Source organism: Gossypium arboreum, chromosome 4 (assembly GCF_025698485.1).
Source record: "Gossypium arboreum isolate Shixiya-1 chromosome 4, ASM2569848v2, whole genome shotgun sequence".
Lineage (NCBI taxonomy): Eukaryota > Viridiplantae > Streptophyta > Magnoliopsida > Malvales > Malvaceae > Gossypium > Gossypium arboreum.
Window position 1 is genome coordinate 7,886,524 of NC_069073.1, and position 11,629 is coordinate 7,898,152.

Here is an 11,629-nt window from a genome sequence, read left to right on the forward strand (position 1 = left end):
CAAAGACTCTGATAGTATTTTCTAACCAAAATTCTACTCTTTCTACATCATCATCTTTTGTTGCTCGGAACTCTTCTACCCCTTGTTTCCTGATTCTATCAACTGGTGGCTTTTCTCTTACCACTGTACTTGTGACTGGGGAAGCTTGAGCTACATGGGTAGCTTGAGAATTATGAGGGGGTGGAGGTCTAACTGTCGGATTCGTACGAACGAACTCGACAAACAAATCATTTAAAGCTCGGAAGAGAGCTTCTCGAGTCACTCCTCCCTGATCAACTATTATTGGCCTATTCTCAGATGGCGCCGCTTCTTCAGGGGAGCAAAGCATTACTTTCTACATCATCATCACCAGCTCGTCCGGGATCCATTACTATAAAACAAAATATTTAAAAATCGTCAGGAGTCGTCACACTATCAAAATACAAGTATGGCATGTATAGCTAGACTTTTCTCACACTAACTGCTCCGAGAACCGACTAAACTCGCTCGATACCAATAAATGTAACACCCTACGCTCAAACCGCCACCGAGTCAAGCTTGAGGTGTTACTAAACTTATCTTACCTTTTAAACAACTCTAAACCACTTATTTTAATTTTTGGAATAAACTATTTTTCTGCGTCATGGTTGCTTAAAAATCCATTTCTAAAGTTTCAAAACTCAAAATTTAGATCCATAAATTTTTCCTGAAACTATACTCATATATCTATCTAGTAATTTTTTTCTAGAATTTTTTACTTGGCCAATTAGTACAGTTTATTAGTTAAAGTTTCCCCTGTTTCAAAACTCGACTTCACTGACCTCTTCTTACTTTAAACCATGTTTCTTCCTGTAAAAAATTCATATGACTAATCCGTTTGTTTCTCTCAGAACTAGATTCAAAAATGATTCTAACCATATAAATTAAACCTTCTAATTAGTTTTGTACAATTTATGGTGAATTTCCAAAGTTGAAAAAGGGGATCCAGAAATTGCTCTGACCCTGTTTCACTAAAACTCAGATATCTCATAAAATATAATACCTTTACTGCTTTTGCTTATTCCATAAGAAAATATACATAAGAAGATTTAATTTCATATATTATTCATCTTCAAACTATGTTTCTAAAATTTTAGTGATTTTTCAAAGTTACATCATTTCATTACTTGAATCTATTTTTAGGTTACTTTCACATTTTTCATAATTTTCATGTGATAATCATCATTCAATCATACATATTAATAAACATGTATATCATCGATTATTTTATTAGCTAATCACTAGCAAGTATTTACACATCATTCATTGTTCATATTATACCAAAAGTAGCTAAGTTTCTATACATGCCATACCCAAAACAAAACGTCTAGTTATACAGAGTTATTTCTTTGATAGTGTGATCGGCCTCCGACGTTTCCTTCGATCCCCGAGTGACTAGATAAGTACTAGAAGAAGAAGAAAATAAAGAGATTAAGCACTAGGCTTAGTAAGCTTACAAGCAAATAAATCACAACATTCAACATAATGGATAATTATGCATAATATCATCTAACATCATAAATTTCTTTACTTCTCAATTTCTATCTTCTTCTTTATTCCCTTACCTTCTTTCTTACCTGACCTTTCCTTTTTTATAAGTATAATCTACTTTTCCTTTGCTGTTGATTCATTGTAATTTAACTCGTATCCTGACCCGTTGAACCACTCGGAATACTAAGGATACTAGGGTCGTTCCTGTCTATCAATATCCTGCCAATGCCATATCTTTGACATGGACTTATTCCTGTCTCCAATGCCATATATAATATGGACTTACATGGCTCAATCCTGTCTCCAAAGCCATATTTCTAATATGGACTTACATGGCTCATTTCATTACATCTGTCAACCCTAATATCCTAACATTCCTAGGGTTCAACCGGGCTTTCTAACACTTTTCCTCTGTCACTTCACCTTAAATTCGACTTTAAATATTTTCATAACATAATATATAAATGCTGAAATTGACAATAATAATGTAAAATAAAAGAATATTGCATTTATTTATCAGTAACTTACCTTGATACAAAATGTGACTAAACTTTACAATTTAGTCCTTTACTTTTTCTTCTCCCGATCTACTCCCAATTTCGTTCTTCTTGATCTATAATAGCAAATTTAACTTATTTAATATTCACATTTATTAAAACAGTCCTTGACCCAACTTTTGCAAAATTATATTTTTGCCCCTAAACTTTCACATATTTGTACTTTTTCCCCAAGGCTCGTAAATTAAAATTCATCCTATTTTCTTATGTTTTATGACATGCTGATCATTTTTCCATTCTATGGCAATATCAAAATCACACTCTAACATATACTTATGACTATTGGTATTTTTTTTCCAATTTAAGCCATTTTACTCGTTTTCACTTAAAACCGAGTAGCATAAGTTGTTTAACATAATTTAAAATCTCATATTCTATCATAAAACACCAAAATACACAAATTTCAGCCATGGGTATTTTTCCAAATATGAACCCTAGGTTGAATTATTGCTAGAATAAGCTTAATCAAGTTACCGGGACTCCAAAAACGTAAAGATCATTAAAAACGGGGCTTGGAATCACTTACTATGAAGCTTGAAAGTTGAAGAAACCCCAGATATGGAGGAGAGAAAAAATCAGCAGAAACTAATTGAGAAGATTACCATTTTTGTGTTATTTTTCCCTTTTTAATTCATTTAATATCCAAATGACCAAATTACCACTCCTTACTAAACTTTCAAAAATTCCTTCCATGTCCTAATTTTTTTCCATGAACTTAAAATTGGTCAAATTGTTATTTAAACCCTCCTAATTAATATTCCAAAGTAATTTCATACTAAAAACTTCTAGAATGTAAGTTTTGCAAATTATTCGATTTAGTCCCTAACCTCAACTTAAGCATTTTATGCATAGAATTTCATCACGAAATTTTCACACAATCATGCAATCATACCATGAACCTCCAAATAATAATAAAATAAATTTTTCTACCTCGGATTTGTGGTTTCGCAACCACTATTCCGTTTAGGCCCTATTTCGAGATGTTACAAGGCTCGTTCCTATCATTTTGTGTCGAGGTAAGTACATATGTAAATAATGTGTCACTGTAGCTTGTTTTTAAACGTTTTATTGTTATCATGTATTATAATCTTACTTGTTACCATAGTGGCATAAACATTGTGATATAACAGTAATCTACATGATGAATAAGTACGACGACATCAGGTTAAATATGAAATCCTGTTGAACCTTAGAAATAGTATAGGATACAAAAGGTATGGCATGAGGAACTATATGGTCTGAACTCATGAGTTATGTCTGAGTTCATGAGATAAATGTTATATGTAATATGGGTCCGGGTACTGACCTTGAGTGCAACCTGTGAATAGCTCAATGAGTGGGCATTACATGATAGAGTTATCGGGTTTGGGTACGGACATGGCAAAAAGGCCCGTGAGTAACTCAAAATGCTAGCATTACAAAGTACGAGGTAGCTCTGACTACTCATACGGCATTTAAGTGTAAACTTTCCATATATCCATTAGTATTTCGAGTGTTCAACTGGTAGTTTGAAGAACGAGTTGGGGAAAATTTCAATGAGGTATGTTATTAGAGAGAATGAAATTGAGATATTTTATGGATGATTACAGGTATGTATACTAAACCTATGAACAAGACCTTAGTGTGATGAGATGTAGTAAGTATGCATAAAGGAAGTGAAGAGTAAGATAGTGAGCTTAAGATGATATATCATTAAGTATGATAAGCCATTGTTTGATGAATGTGTTTTTTTTAATTACACTTATTTGCATATATGTACTTAGTAAGTTCCCATGCTTACCCTCTTTCCTTTCCATTTTCTTATAGTGCCGCCAAAGTAGCTTGTAGATCATTGTCTACTTTGGGGAAGCCAGCCGCACTATCCTTGAAGCACTTGTTATATTTGGTTTTATCATTTTGATTATGGCATGTATAGGAACTTTTTATTTTATTTTGGTGTCACATTGTTTTGGGGCCAAATGTGTTGGCTTGTTTTAGTATTTGACTTATTTATAAGGCCATGAAAATGGCTAATTTTGAAAGTTATTATATGAATGCAAGATAGTCTTTTATGAAAGTGAAATTGTTGGCATGGTTGAATATATGAAATGTATATAGGCCTTAGCTATGGTAGTTGGTTGAGAAATCATATTAAGTTAGACTTTGATATGTTGGTCGGTATAAAATTTTGTTTTAGGGTGGCATAGGGCTTGGTAAATAGCTTTATATTATCCCCACAAGTAGACACACGGGCGTGTGTCTAGGCCGTGTGTGACACACGGTCAACCCCATGAGCGTGTTACATGGTCGTGTGTCCCCTGCACGTAAATTTTACAAGTCAATATGCATGGTAGTAAACACACGGGCAGAGACATGACCGTGTGTCTCAGCTGTGTGAAGGGCTTGGCCTAGCACACGGGCGTGTGCCTTGGCCGTGTGACCCTTAAGGGTTGCTGACGTCAGAAACAGAATGTCAAGGTTTTTAGACACGGGTTAGGACACGTGCGTGTCGTGGCCGTATGAGAGACATGGGCGTGTGTCAGGCCGTGTGAAAACCCCTGTAGATTCGAATTTAGAATTTAATTCACATGGTATGGGACACAGGCGTGTCCCTAGATGCTTAAGTCATGTGTGTCACACAGGCCATCATCACGGCCATGTTGTAGTGACCACAATGGCGTGTTGCCCTTCCACACGGGCGTGTACCCTGTTTCATGAGTTTTTTTTTCTAATGTTAGTTAAAGGACCCGGGTTGGTCCCGAATGGTTTTCAATGGATGTTTGGGGCCTTGTAGGCCTATATTAAGGAGTTTAGACAAAGTTTGAAAAAGTTTTAAATCTGATCAAGCTTGATGATTTAAAAACATTGGAAATGCATGTGTTTAAGTTTAGTAATACCTCGTATTCCATCCCGGCGTAGGGCATGGGCGTGGGGTGTTACATAATTAATCTGAAATTAAATTATCCATTAGAATTCCAGTAGGAGTGTAACTCATCCACTGCTCAACCACCGACGACCAATCACCACCGGCCATCGGGATGCCACCGTCGCAGCCACCAACACCGTCGTGTCTGGTGATGCAGGTGCGACACCCTTACGACTAGGGGTGAGTGTTCGATCAAATCGAATCGAATCAAATGAAAAAATTTTGAGTTAATAGAGTTGACGAATCATATTTTATCATCCTAATTTGCTTTGAAATTTTCTCGAACCGAGTCGAGTGAGATGAAATTCTAATCGAATCGAATCGAATATATTTGTTCGAGTTAAATTTTGAAAAATAATTTTGGGTCCTTGTAACTACTATCACCCATCATAATAAAATCTGTCCACTTTAATCAAATTTTTTATTAACTTTCATCACCTCATAATTTATTTATTAATCTTTTATATATGGGTTAGCTTATTTGCTTGCTTAGTTGTTTCAATTATCTTGATTCTTGTCACTATGTATTTTGGAATTAAAAATATATTAAATGTAAAATGTGATTTCTTAATAAAATTTATTTTAAATATAAAATGTGAAATTGATACCAATATAAAATTTTTGCACGAATATTTTATGGCATAATTAATAAATCAATTTTAATATAAATATTCAATATGACTAAACAATTCAATAATATAAATAATATAAAATGTAAAATTTAATAATATAATATAAATAGTATATATAAATAAAATTATTACTATTTATGTTTAGTGATATTTTTGGATAATGTTGATTTTTATTTGAGAGCAAAGGGTGAGAAGTAAAAGTAAATGGGGGAGTCAAATTTTGGAGGGAAAATATTAAAAAAAAAATTGGGGGGGAGGGGGGGGATGGGTTTGGGGTAGATGGGAGGTGGGATGGGAATGGAGTAAAAGTTTTAGTGGGAAAGTGGGAGGGAGTAAAAATTTTGGAGAAAAATAAAAATTTTTAAGGGTTTTTGGGAGTAAAATTTTGAGAAAAAGTAAATGGGAGAGTAAAAATTTGGTAGGAAATAGATTTTGGGTAGATTGGGGGGTTGGGAGGAGAGGGGAGGAGAGTAAAAGTTTTAGGGGGAAAGTTGGAACGAGTAAAAGTTTGGAGAGAAAAGTAAAAAGGTTTGAGAGTTTGGGGTAAAAATGTAAAATATTATAGTTTGATATTCGAATTATTCTAATTATTTGAGTTATTCGAATTCGAAAACTCAACTCGATTCGAACTCGAAATTCGAAAAAAATTCGAGTTGACTCGAATAACTCGATTGTTTAACTCGAAATTCAAGTTTTTTTCGATTTTTTTGAGTCGAATCAAATTTTGCTCACCTCTACTTATGACATCCCGAGCCAATTCGGTTATTGCCGATTTGGTCCGAGTCAATGATGACCCAATCAGTCCGTTCTAGCCACTTGTTGGATGGTTGGCCCTTTTTCACATACTTAGCCTAATTCGACCAGTTTTTGGGTCTTGGTTTCGGCTTTGGGCTCCCGGGCCTAATTTATGATCTCAAGTCCAATTTGCAAGTTCAATTACCCATTGCGTCAATTGTCTGACTTGAAAATAAACTTCAAAAATATCATATTAATTTTAATTGATTTGATTAATTTAAGTTCACTTGATCAAAATTAATTTTTCCAAAAATCACATAGATTTTCCAAATTAATTTTTCAAGAAAATTCTTTAATCAAATTCTCTAGTTGAACAATTCTTACGACCACCTAATTGAATTCCACATCGAATAAATTGACTAAATTAAATTATTTGAAAAGTTGTAGAATTTTCTTCTAATTCAAATGTTGTCCGGTCGAGCTCTTGCTGGTCTAGTAGAGGGACCAATTAGACATATACAATTAGGCTCTAGTGATTGCAATTATGTCCAGAAGCATCGTTCCGATAATTAACAGTTACTTAATCATGGAGTCTGTCCACAAGAAGTACCATGATTGAAAACCCCTTATTATATACTCTTTATGAAAGCAATTCATTCAACTGCTTTGTCTAATGACCTTGTCATGTGTGTGTTACCCTTATATGATATCATTAATTCATTTGAGTTAAATCCGTTCACTCAATACAATCCTATTTTATCTTATTGTCAGCATTGTGTCTTCTTAATGATTAATATGATCACTGTCAACAAATGACTTTGATAAATTGCTAGTTTGAGAACAAGCAACCTGTAACGATGTTCCATATTTATTAATCCACACAATTCCAATAAGAGGATATCATTAACTCTTTAACTAAGCTATGAATTCCACTGTTGCTAGTAAAGCCATGCCATATACAAGTCATGTACCAAACATACCGACTATGGCTCGATCATCTTAAGAGCATAAGCCTTCACTTATATCAAAACACATGAGTTGCATACGTATGGTCAGTGACTAATTTAGGATTTAGGTAAATCACACCATGATCATTACTGTAGCACCCCAAACCCGGCCCAGAAGTTATGGTCGGATCCGGCATGCCACATCAAAACGTAAAAAAAAAATTTCCATTCTAAGTCCAAAAAATCGTACTTGATGTTCAAAAGATTAATTCATTAATGGTTAAAGCTGTGCACCAGGTAAGAAACCGGAAAAGAGGTGGTGAGTCCATCGGACTGCTTAAGTACCAAGCTCCCTTCGGATCCAATCCTAGACATGCATACCGCCATTGCCACACCTTAACGTCATGGATATTTCTAGGAAACCGATTTGATTAAGTCATTTTTAGGAAAAGTGATTAATTTTGGAAAATACTTTCATTGCGGAAGCTTTGCTTGTTGTCGTGTTATTTTTAAATCAACTGTTGTTTTTGAAAACGCACCCTAAAGCTATCCAATTTCAACAGTTAAAATAAATATTATCTATCTTAATAAAACATATAAAAACCATCAAAAATAAATAAGCGGCCTTATTACATTTAAAAGCCCAAAACCTCAAACGTAATTAAAAGGATGTCCAGTTCACCAGAAGAAAATCAAACTTTCGAGCGGGAGGCCACTTTGAATTCCCTCACAGCTCCAAGCCCACTATGGTTGGGGATTTCTGCGTGGATGAAAATAAAAGGGTGAGTTTGGGGAAACTCGGTGTGTAAGGAAAACCCATTCAAAGCCCAAGTCACTCAAGCCTATTGGGCCTAAGCCCATTCAGTAATGAGTGGTCTGGGCGAGCCCTTTTCAGATTACAATAAAGCGGGCCTTAGCCCTTATTCAGATAACAGTATAGCCCATAGGCCCATTTCAAAATACATGCAACATCAGTAAACATATGCAAGCCCATTTGGGTAACAGTGGTACTGGGCCAGAGCAAGCCCATTTGGGTAATAGTGGTACTGGGCCAGAGCCCTTTTCAGATTACAATAAACGGGCCTTAGCCCTTATTCAGATAACAAGATGGCCCATAGGCCCATTTCAAAATACATGCAACATCGGTAAACATATGCAAGCCCATTTGGGAGACTACTCAACCCACCAACCACTACACTCCACCCGTACCAGCCATACACTCCATGTGGGAATAGCTCAACCCACCCCAACACTCCACGATTTGCGACCTTCTTTGCTCGATTATCGATAAATTGAGGCAAAGCCTCCAAGACGTGGACAAGCCACTTTCAGTACTTCCTCCGTCAATATCCCAATCCCATGCATCGAGATAATAACAACATGGCATGCGATAAATAACAACGATCAAACATGCATTTAAGTCAATTTAACCCTAGGGTATTTGGTAATTTATCTACTAGGGGTAAAAGCGTAAATTTTCCACTTTTAAAGGTATTTCATAATTTATCTATTTTAGGGTTTTCATGCATATTCCTACTTTTCACGTACTAACGTAATCACGCATCGAGGGTTCTTATGAATTGGGCCGTTGGTCCATCATTCCAATTTTGGCCCATTAAGCCCAAAAATATCGAGGGCACGTAAATCATGCACTTTGCGGTCAAACATTGCAGCTTACCAAAAATATTAATCGATTTACCTCACGAGCATTCGTACACTCGCAAATCTACAAAATACCGGTTTTCGGCATTTCAGCTTTTCGGCTTTTGCCGATCCAGACTAAGAAAGAGGGTGTTAGTTACACACCCTTTTGCGACGATATCTTGACGAGATCCACACACGAACGCCTACAATTGGATTACTAACACGTTAATCTAACTATTCAAATACAAACTACGTATTAACCCCTTACAATATTCGGCCAACCACACCTACAGATCATAGTAAGCTTATAAGAAATCAATAAGCAACTCATTAACAAATTTTTGACAATATTTACCACATAATCATAATTTCACTGCAAGCTGTCTTCCTAAGCAATAGTCACTAAATCATTTATAACTGGAGCTACAAAACTCCAAATCAAGTTCTGTTAATTTTCCCTGAAAATAAACTCATATATCTTCTATCCATAAAATTTTCAGAATTTTGGTTTGTCCAATCAATACCAGATTTTTCTTAAAGTTTCGCATGTTTCTTTGTTTGACTAATCGACCACTCTTCATTATGAATCAAATTTCTCATTGTACAGAATTCAAAATATGTTCTTGTTTATTTCATTAGAACCTAGACTCAATAAGATTTAATTACATAATCTATTCAGCTTCTAATTCTTCTCCCACAATTTATGGTGATTTTCCAAAGTCACGTTACTGCTGCTGTCCCAAGCAGATTTATTACCAAATCACTCTTTCACACATACCTTGCATGCTTGTTATTTAAACATGTATATCACCAATCAATCATCACATATCTATGATATTACTTAAGTATAATCTCCATTTCATCATTTTAAAGCACAACATGTTAGCTGATTTTTCCCTTTAACATCTAAGGCACATGCATGCCCATTTGTTTGGCTCAACTTCACCTATCTTCCATTTTTCATCAAAAGAACATGAAACAACAACCATTTCCTTCATTTTAATTCATGACTAAATGCTCACAATACAACTAAAAATCAAAATATACTTCAAGAGTTAAGGTAGAATCAAGAAGAACTCATGAACCTCAAAATAGAAGCAAGGTACTAAGAACTTACCTTCAATTTTCCTCCTCCTAATGACCGAATACTCAAGAGCTTTCTCCTCTCCTTTCTCTTCTCTAACTTTCAGCTATGATGAACAAAGATGGACAAAACTTTGTTCTTTTCACCCCTTTTTCTTTTAATAAAACTTCATATTTCATCCATTTAATTCTTTAATACAAAAGACATAGAATTCTTATCATGAAACATTTACCTAACTCATTATCATGAAACATTTACCTAACCCATTATCATGGAACATTTACCTAACCTATTATCATTGAACATTTACCTAACCTATTATCAATTTGTATCAATTTGTACCATAAATTATGGATATCAAGTGTACATTTTGTCTACAACAACATGATGACCAGCCACTACATGTAAAATGGGAGGTTTATCATGCAAATCCTTCTATTTTGCACTCCTATTTATTTGGCCACTTCAATTTAGCCTATAGCATTTTCAAACATTTTCACATAGGTCCTATTTCAGAATTTCACCCCCTTTTTCTTATGGAACAAAAATTAACTAAAATTGTCGGGTTCTATCTTAAGCTTGGGCTTTCTAGAGGCCCACTAACATAATTAAACCTATGCCAACATTTACAGGATTCCCGAAAATTGGGGCGTTACAACTCTACCCTCCTTAAAGAAATTTTGTCCTCGAAATTTACCTAATCCAAACAGATGAGGTATTCTTTGTTGCATCGTCTCTTCTGGCTCCCAAACTCAGAAGTTTCCCCTTCCTTAACTTGTTGAAAACGAGCGACCAAAGACTCATCGTTCAACTGTTTTTCCTTAATCTGATCCAACTAGGTTGGCCTCACTTGCAACTCAGCCAACAGGCTTCCATCATCATACAGACTCAGACGAGCAAACATTGCTCGCAGATCAGATACAGCTCTACGACTTAGAGCATCGGCTACAACATTAGCCTTGCTTGGGTGATACTCGATCGAACAATCATAATCCTTAAGCAACTCAATCCATCTCCTTTGCCTAAGGTTCAGCTCCTTTTGAGTCAACAAATACTTAAGACTCTTATGGTTAGTGTATATAATACACCTTTCTCCGTACAAGTAATGTCTCCAAATCTTAAGTGCAAATATCACTGCTGCCAACTCTAAATCATGAGTCAAATAGTTTCCCTCATGAGGCTTAAGCTATCGTGATGCATATGCAACCACTTTACCCTCTTGCATTAACACGCAGCCCGAACCCACGTGTGATGCGTCCGCATACGATAAAATCATTCCCAGACTCCGACTGAATTAACACAGGTGCTTCAGTCAGAACTTTCTTCAACTTCTCAAAAGCTTCTTGCTGCTTCTTAGTCTATACAAATGGTACTCCTTTCCTTATGAGTTTTGTCAGAGGTGCTGCCATCACAGAAAAACCTTCCACAAACCTTCTGTATTATCCTGCCAGTCCTAGAAAGCTCCGTATTTTTGACACTGACCTAGGCGGCTTCCACTCCAAAATCGCTTCAATTTTCCGAGGGTCCACCTTAATCCCCTCAGCAGAGACCACATGTCCTAAGAAGGTTACCTCCCTCAACCAAAATTCACACTTCTTGAACTTCGAAGAGTTCCT

General features: G+C 35.5%; 1 long non-coding RNA gene across 1 annotated transcript; it reads right to left on the minus strand.

The window, feature by feature from the left end:
• Nucleotides 1–1,217: 1,217 nt before the first annotated feature.
• LOC128291707 (uncharacterized) lies at nucleotides 1,218–2,091 on the minus strand. Its single transcript, XR_008281527.1, has 2 exons — nucleotides 2,038–2,091; nucleotides 1,218–1,424 (listed from the first exon to the last, which is right to left on the minus strand). It is a non-coding gene; the product is annotated as an uncharacterized LOC128291707 (long non-coding RNA).
• Between the last annotated feature and the right edge of the window lie 9,538 nt (nucleotides 2,092–11,629).